Consider the following 9,296-nt stretch of genomic DNA (forward strand, 5'->3'; position numbering starts at 1 on the left):
ACTCTTTGAAGGAAAAGGGAAATTGGCTCATGAATATGTGATATTCTATAGAAGAGGAAACTACCTTATTGAAGGTGAGACCTCTCCTATAAATAGGAGCCTCATTCTTCTCATTTTCATTTCATCAAAAGTTTTAGAGATTGAGAGCTTCTCTCTCTAGACTTGGCCGCCCCTTCCTCTCTCTCTCTCTAGTTTATATTTTCGATTTTTCTTGTCTTGGCACCTAGGTCCTCACTCGACCTAGTGTTTAGCTCTACGACTTCGAGACTTGTTCTTAAGTTGTAGTGTTTAAAAGTGCCCACTCACTGATTCCTTCTTTTCGAGTGATTTAGTGATAGAAACTTTCGTGGTTGCTCGAGGTGCCGAGGAAAGAAAGAGAGACGTGCTGCGAGGGGAGACGAGCGTTGCAACTTTCCAAAAGCTTCTACAAGGTTCAAGCTTCAAGAAAGGTTAGTAACTTTAATAGCTCATATTAGTTTTTATTTACATGTACATGCTCTTGTCTAGGTTAGTAAAAACTAGTTTTACTTAAAAAGAAAATTTTTAAATTCCGCCGCTTAACGAAGCGTTAAACTTTTTCTTAAACCCTAGATCGATTCCAACACTATCATGCTGAACACAAAAGCACCGCGGTGGTCCTCTCCATATTGCAAATCAAAATCCTCGATGGTGATTGACCTCCACTAATCTTCAAGTGCCAAGCAAGATATGATTCCATGACTTTTTCGGCTTAAAGCGTCAGCTACCACATTTGCTTTCCCTGGATGATACTAGAAGCTGAAGTCATAGTCCTCCATATATTCGACCCATCGTCGCTGCCTGAGGTTTATATCTCTCTGCGTAAACAAGTACTTCAAACTCTTGTGATCCGTGAACACTTCAAAATTCGTCCCGTACAAATAACATCTCCAAATCTTCAAGGCAAAGATCACTGCCCCCAACTCCGGATCATGGGTAGGGTAGTTCTTCTCATGAGGCTTAAGTTGTCGTGAAGCATATGCAACAACTCGCCCTCCTTGCATTAACACGCACCCCAGACCATTCCTGAAGCATCAATGTACACGATGTAAGGAACATCACTGTTTGGAACCACGAGGATGGGTACGCTAGTGAGTCGTGCTTTCAGTTCAAGGAACGCATTTTCACATTCTTCATCCCACTCAAATCTGACATCCTTCTTTATCAACCTTGTCAACGGGGCAGCAATCTTTGAGAAGTTTTCGACGAAACACCTATAGTATCCTGCCAAACCAAGGAAGCTTCTAACCTCAGAAACATTCTTTGGGCGTTCCCATGATACAATTGCTTCAACTTTAGCGGGTCAACGGAGATTCCATCTTCCGACACGACATGCCCGAGGAACTTGACTTCACTCATCCAAAAGTCACATTTTTTCCTCTTGGCGTAAAGTGTTGGAATTGATCTAGGGTTAAGAAAAAGTTTAACGCTTCAAGCAAGCGGAGGAATTTAAAATTTTTCTTTAAAACAAGTAAAACTATTTTACTAACCTAGACAAAGAGCAAGTACATATAAATTAAAATTATAAACGAGCAATACATGTTTACTAACCTTTAAGAAGCTTGAACGTTGAGATGCCTTCGGAAGGTTGAAACGTTCGTCTCCCCTTGTAGCACGTCTCTCTTCTTTCCTCGAGAACTCGAGCAACCACAAAAGTTTCTATCACTAAAATCACTCGAGAAAGAAAGGAATTAGTGTGTGGGCACTTTTAAACACGACGACTCGAGAACAAGTCTCAAAGTCGAAGAGCTAAAAACACTAGGTCAAATGTGAACCTAGATGCCAAAACAAAAAGGAAAGAACTTAGAGAGAGAAGGGGAGAGGGGCGGCCACAAGGTCTAGAGAGGGAAGCTCTCAATCTCTAACTTATGTGGTATGAATGAAATGAGAAGAATAAGGCCTCTATTTATAGGGGAGTGATTACCTTCAATAAGGTAGTTTCCTCTTCTATAGAATATCACATATTCATGAGCAAAATTTGTCTTATTTCCTTCTTGAGTCACACGGCCAACTAGGCTTCTAGAAGCCTTAGATTTGTTTCCTCTTTTATTTTGCTTCTCCCTTGACTCATGTGTTGTCAATGGTGCCCACAAGAAGAGTTGTAATCTTTATTTTGTATCTTTGATGTAATAAAGTCTCATGAAGACTCTTGCTTGTAATTGCCTATTCATTCATTAATAAAGTTGAAACGTTCATTCATTCTTTCTTTGTTTGAAGCTTTATGATAAAACCTTAGTCTTTTAGTCCATAAACAAACTTAACAACTTACGAAGAGACAAATGTAGATTTGCATGAACAAACTCTTCGTAGTTTGCTTAAAACGATATATTCGCAATCTTAGGGTCAAAGGATTATTGACCTCAGTACGATTGTTAGAAGAATCTATGATGTCTGGTTATGAGGCATTGAGAGTTGGAGACTCTATAGTTCTTCTAGGTATCTTCCGAAGGTACTGAATTGACCAGTGCACTTCTAGAGACAAGACAAGAACAAACCATTTAACCTCTTATGTCTCGAAGTCACTATGTATGAATTACATCATGCTTACCTTAATCCTGAAATGAGACATGCCATTTCACACCTTAGTATTCTCATTTGAGAAAGTCAGAGTTCGGACTCACTATGTGATTCCGAACAGGGCCTATTGGTGAAGTACTAAGTTGTGAGTATGTCATGAGTAACTTTGTGAAGTTCTCATAGATATGGAATTCATGTACAAGATTGCTGAAATGCAATGTATGTCACCTCATGCTTTGTTCCTTGGAGCGTGAATAAATGAACTGGCCAGTGTCCAAATTGAGTCCTGACTCTTTTGGATGAAACAATGTGACTTGTTAGCTCCTCGTCATATACATTGTTTCTAACTTATTCACAAGCGACAAAGGAGTTGAGGAAATAACAGCTAGAAGGGTAAAATGGTAATTTAGTAAATCCCGACTAGCTGATGACATTCATGAAGGGTAGCATAGATAATATTCAGTGGATCCACTCATTATAATTAGGTCGAATTCTTGAGTAGAAAACAAATTCATTTGAACCGAGAGATTTTCAGTGTCAGCTCTTTAGTGGAGTCAGTTGGCATTAAGCTAAACTTGGAAAAGGTTTGTGAACTTTTGAGTCCAAGTGTTTAGCTCAAGCTTTGTTCATTTGGGTCCATGAGGTCACTGTCACGAATCACATCGATAGGAATAGTTAAACTGGAAGCTAAGTCAAAACAAGAACGAAAATAGTTAAAAGGGTATTTTTGTCTTTTGAGGCAAAGGATGAAATGAATGTCAATAAATTTTGACAAGTTCATTTGATGACTTAATGTCACTCAGCCATGACTTGATCATTGGGCCTCGTGAATTAATTTCATTTCATAAGAGTTTTATTGAAAATTCTTAATGGGCCTTTTTCATGTTCTCATGAATAAATGAAGAAGCTTCTAGAAGCTCCTTCTAGAGACATGTTGGGCGCCTACCCTATAGAGAAATAGGAGAGATTATTTTGTGCATAAATGTATCAAGATACTTTCCAAAAGAAAAAGAGGAAACAAATTTCCTCTAGAAGGAAAGCATAACTTCGGCCAAGAGAGAGTCAAAGCAAGGCTTGGAACAAAATAGGAAACAAATCCAAGGCTTATTGAAGCCTATGTTGGCCGAGCATCTCAAGTGGGAAAAGAGGTAATTGGCTCATGAATATGTGATATTCTATAGAAGAGGAAACTACCTTATAGAAGGTGAGACCTCTCCTATAAATAGGAGCCTCATTTCCTCACATTTCATTCATCCAAGTTTAAGAGATTTGAGAGACTCTCTCTCTAGAACTTGTGGCCGAAAATCCTCTCTCTCTCTCTCTAGTTTATTTTCGATTTTTTCTTGTCTTGGCACCTAGGTCCTCACTCGACCTAGTGTTTAGCTCTGCGACTTCAAGACTTGTTCTTAAGTCGTAGTGTTTAAAAGTGCCCACTCACTAATTCCTTTATTTCGAGTGATTTAGTGATAGAAACTTTCGTGGTTGCTCGAGGTGCCGAGGAAAGGAAGAGAGACGTGCTGCAAGGGGAGACGAGCGTTGCAAACTTTCCAAAAGCTTCTTCAAAGTTCAAGCTTCAAGAAAGGTTAGTAAACTCTTAGCTCATATTGATTTTTAATTACATGTACTTGCTTCTTTGTCTAGGTTAGTAAAAACTGTTTTTACTTGAAAAGAAATTTTTTAAAATTCCGCCGCTTCCCGAAGCGTTTGATCTTTTTCTTAAACCCTAGATCAATTCCAACAAATGGTATCAGAGCTATGGTCAAAGATATGCATGTACATGTTTTTAAAATTATGAGCTTGAAAATTGTTTTCGAAAGTTTACTAATTTTGTGACAAGTTAGAATTGTTATCTTAGATTTTTTTTAATTTATTGCTCTTGTCTTTAAATTAAATAGCATGTTGATTTTCTATGAGTTTGGGATGTTTTTAAAACACATTAGAATCAGTTCTAAAAGTTTTTAATTTTTTATATTGAAAAACGTGTTTTAAAGGTTTGAGAAATTTCGAGTAAAATTTTGTGACTAGTTTTGTTATCTTGCTAGTTTCTTATTTTTACTTGAATCGTTTTATACTTGTTGTTATTTCTTTTATGCCTTGTTATTACCTTGCTAATAAAACACAAATAAAAGCTTTAACAACCTTCATAAAACGTTCCGTTACACTCGATTCTTTTTCGCACCTAAAAAGGACCAAGCTTTAATTATTTCTTTTTCTTCGAGCTGGAGTAAACCCGAATTAAAAGTGGAATAACTCTCTGCTCAGAAATCTAAATTTAATGATTCTTGAATCAAATTAAAGCTCTGTCTGTCCTCTGTCCAATGCCACCGGTTTCGGCTCAAAAGGACATCGGAGCCGCCAGATATGGCGATTTTACTCCGAGGTGCGCGGCTGTCTGAAACTCCAATTTTTTAGAAATCCGGATTTTCAAACCCCACTACCATGAGTTATAGAACTCTAATGAGAAAATTTTCTTGAGCAAAATTGTTTTTCATATGATTATAAACATGATGTGTAAAGATTAAAATGTTTTGATTTTTGAAAGTTTAATTGAAATTGAATTTTTACAAAACTAGTTTGAATTTTGAAAAACCGTTTTCACTTTCAAACTTGAAAATATTTTGTCATCCAAATCAAATAAGTTTTCAAAATGTTTTCAAAATTATATCTATATCACATATGTTCAAAATCTATATGCTCTTGAAAATTTGAGTGGGAGGTCTCTTTGTAGACAAGCCGAAAAATAAAAAGATGTGTAATCTCAAACTTTCAAGTGTTCGAGTGAGTTGAAGTTCACACTTCCCTCACGCACTTTCCCGAAATAGAAAATAGGAAAAGATCGAGTATGGACCTTGTGCCTTTATGCACTAATACTACTCTGAACATGTCGATCTAGGATTCACTTCTAGTTGTCCGCTCTGTCGCTCTCTAACTAGGAAATCTGTTTCCGAACTTATAAGAGTCGATGTACCAACTCCAAAAACTAAGTGGGAGGGTTATACTTGTTGTTTGTAACCCACGATCTCCAACACTAATGAAAGAAGCAATTAACGTGGGACTAAGAGCCGCTCTTGCGACCCTCACTTAAATGAGAGTACTCCAAGGCGTTATTGCTTCGATCATTGCTCAATGAACTACGTCCGAGAGTGAGACGATGATGGCAAGGCCTCCCCTTGGGGGATTGTTTTTCAAAGTTGACCTTTTGGACTAAGTGGTTGGTTGCACACTTAGGCTCAATCCCTAGTAATCCTCCCTTGAGGCTCTGCGAAAGGATGTGAGTGATCAAACCAATTTAAAAGGTGGCTAGTCAAAATAGATGTATTGACATCTTGGCTTAGCATTAATGATGTGTCATTTACTTATAAAAGGAGATTTTTTGCGGCCTTCTCTTGAGGGAGTAAATTATCGTTTGGTTTATAACACCTTTGGATTTTATAAAAGTCTTAATAAAACTTAAATCCTAAACCAAAGACTAATCATAAACTTGTTTCAACTTTTATAGGCAATATGTCTCTCAACCCTCTCTCAACCATTCTTTCCTCGAATAAACTCGAAGGCGACAATTACGTTGACTGGAAACGTAACCTCGACATAGTCCTTACTGTCGACAAGCACAAATGGGTTCTCACCACCCCCTGTCTTCAAACGAATGATGATTCGACGCAAGAGGAGAAAGACGCCCTGGCGGCCTGGCTTCGATCCGATGAGATTGCGAGATGCTATATTTTGGCGTCGATGAACAATGTGTTGCAACAACAACATCGTGATTACGAAACTGCCACCGATATGCTCTACAATCTCCATGAGATGTTTGGAGGGCAAGGACGTCAAGCTAGGCAACAAGCGGTCCGACAATTCATGAACTGTCGTATGAAGGCTGGAACTCCCGTTAGAGATCATATGATGCTGATCATTAGCTATCTCAACGAGATGGAGATCCTTGGATCTGAGATTGATGGGGAGACTAAAATAGATATGATCTTGGAAACTCTCCCCGAAACCTTTGATACCTTCAAGTTGAATTATTCCATGAACAAGCTAGAGTACACTGTTACCGAGCTCATGAAGGAACTTCAAACCGCTGAGGCACTCACTAAGAAAAAGAGGGCTCAAGGAGAAGTACATGCTACTGCCTCCACCTCTAGATCTAAGAAGAGACCTCGCAATTCCGAGAAGAAGAACCAACCTAAGGTTCAAACGAAGAAGAAGGCGCCAAAGGCTCCGAAGGTGGACAAGTCTAAAGACAAGTGCCACCACTGCAATGAGCCTGGTCACTGGCGTAGGAACTGTCCTGCCTACCTCAAAACCAAAGTAAAAGGTATTGTACTTGTTACTGAAGCTTGTTTAGTAGCTGATAATGTATCATCGTGGATTATTGACTCCGCTGCTACTAACCATATTTGTTGCTCCTTGACTGGTTTTAGGAAAAGCAAAAGCTTAGAGGATGGCGACTTCTGCTTCAAATGGGGTGATGGGAGCGTGGTGTCTGCGAAGGCTGTGGGATCCGTGACGCTATCTTTTGAAGATCAAACTTTAAATTTGAATAATGTTTATTATGTTCCTTCCTTTGGGAAAAACCTAATATCTTTTGCTCAACTTTTCGAGCAAAATTATTGTTTAAAGTTTATAATGAATGGAATTCGTATTTCTTTTTCTAATTCTTTTGTCACTGATGCATGTATGAAGAATGGTCTTTTTTACATCTATCCCACTCAACCTTCTCTTTTAGACACCGAAATAGATAACGATCTAATTAGGGAGCCAAAGAGGATCAAACTTTCTGAATCCTCCGATCTAACAAAATCAACATACCTATGGCACTTAAGACTTGGTCATATCAGTCTAGATAGGATTAAGAGACTTGTGAGGGACGGTCCACTCCAAGCCTCTGCAATAGGTTCACTACCTACTTGTGAATCCTGCATAGAAGGAAAAATGACTAAGCGACCTTTCTCTGATAAGGGTCGAAGAGCCACTGAGTTGCTGGAACTAGTACAAATACTTCGTTACCTTCACCGATGATTACTCACGATATGGGTTTGTCTATTTGCTCAAACACAAATCCGAGACCTTTAACGTATTTAAGGTCTTTAGGGCTTTAGTGGAAAAGCAAACTGGCAAAGTGATCAAAACCCTTCGATCTGATCGAGGTGGTGAGTATATGTCTGGAGAGTTCGATGACTTTCTTAAAGAAGAAGGTATCGCTTCTCAGCTTACCGCACCTAGCACACCTCAACAAAACGGAGTGTCAGAGAGAAGAAACCGAACTCTTATGGAGATGGTTAGATCAATGATGAGTTACTCATCACTCCCGCTTTCCTTTTGGGGATATGCCCTTGAAACAGCCGCCTATATTCTGAACCAAGTTCCGTCCAAAACGGTTCCTGGTACTCCTTATGAACGATGGACTGGCCGTAAAGTGAATCTTGGCCGCATCCGAATTTGGGGCTGCCCTGCACACGTGCTGAGGCAAAAGACTAGCAAGTTGGCTAGTAGGTCAGAATTGTGCCTGTTTGTGGGATATCCAAAGGAAACCAAAGGTTTTACTTTCTATAGTCCCGAGGACGATAAGACTTTCGTTAGCACGAATGCTCGTTTCCTTGAGGAGGACTTTGTGAAAGATGCGAAACCTAGAAGCAAAATTGTGCTTGAAGAAAAGTTGGGTGAGGAAGCTTCTACCTCATCTGTAAGAACTGTTCTTACCCCAACTAAAACACAACCTAACTCATCAGAATCTCGTCAAGTAGTACTTAGACGTAGTGGGAGGGCTACTCAAAAGCCTGACAGGTACATGTCTTATGGAGACTCTCTTGTAGCCGTCTCTGATATGGATGATCCTATTTCCTATAGCCAAGCGATGGCTTGTTCTGAATCAAACCTTTGGCTTGACGCCATCAAAGTTGAAATGCACTCGATGTATGTCAACAATGTCTGGAAACTTGTAGACCTTCCTGAAGGGATTAAACCCGTAGGGTGTAAGTGGATATACAAGAAGAAAATGGGTCCTGATGGGAACGTCGAGACGTTCAAAGCACGACTTGTGGCGAAGGGTTATACCCAACAAGAAGGGATTGACTATGAAGAAACCTTCTCGCCAGTCGCGATGCTTAAATCCATCCGCATACTCCTATCCATAGTTGCAGCTCTCGACTATGAGATCTGGCAAATGGATGTCAAGACAGCCTTTCTGAATGGCAATCTTGACGAGCGCATTTACATGGCTCAACCAGACGGTTTCGTGGATAAAGGTCAAGAGACCAAGGTTTGTGAGTTGCTTAAATCCATTTATGGACTAAAGCAAGCATCTAGGTCATGGAATATTAGATTCGATGAAACTGTAAAGAGCTTCGGCTTTGAACAGTCAATAGATGAGCCTTGTGTTTACAAGTTAATACACGAAGGCAAAGTTGTGTTTCTGGTACTATATGTCGATGATATACTACTCATTGGTAATGACGTGGGTAAGTTATCTGAGGTTAAGGTCTGGCTGGCAAAGCAATTTGATATGAAGGATCTAGGAGAAGCCGCGTACATTCTGGGGATCCAAATCTTTCGAGATAGGAAAAACCGGACCCTGTCGCTCTCTCAAGCATCTTATATTGATAAGGTGATGGATCGCTTCTCGATGCAAGACTCCAAGAAGGGCCAAACACCCTTTAGGCATGGAGTTTCACTCTCCAAGGACCAGTCTCCCAAGACTGCACAAGAGATTGAAGACATGAGGAAAATTCCTTACGCCTCTGCCGTAGGAAGCCTCATGTATG

This window comes from Urtica dioica, chromosome 4, assembly GCF_054948205.1.
Source record: "Urtica dioica subsp. dioica isolate 48M chromosome 4, U.dioica_male_clone48M_v1_H2, whole genome shotgun sequence".
Taxonomy (NCBI): domain Eukaryota; kingdom Viridiplantae; phylum Streptophyta; class Magnoliopsida; order Rosales; family Urticaceae; genus Urtica; species Urtica dioica.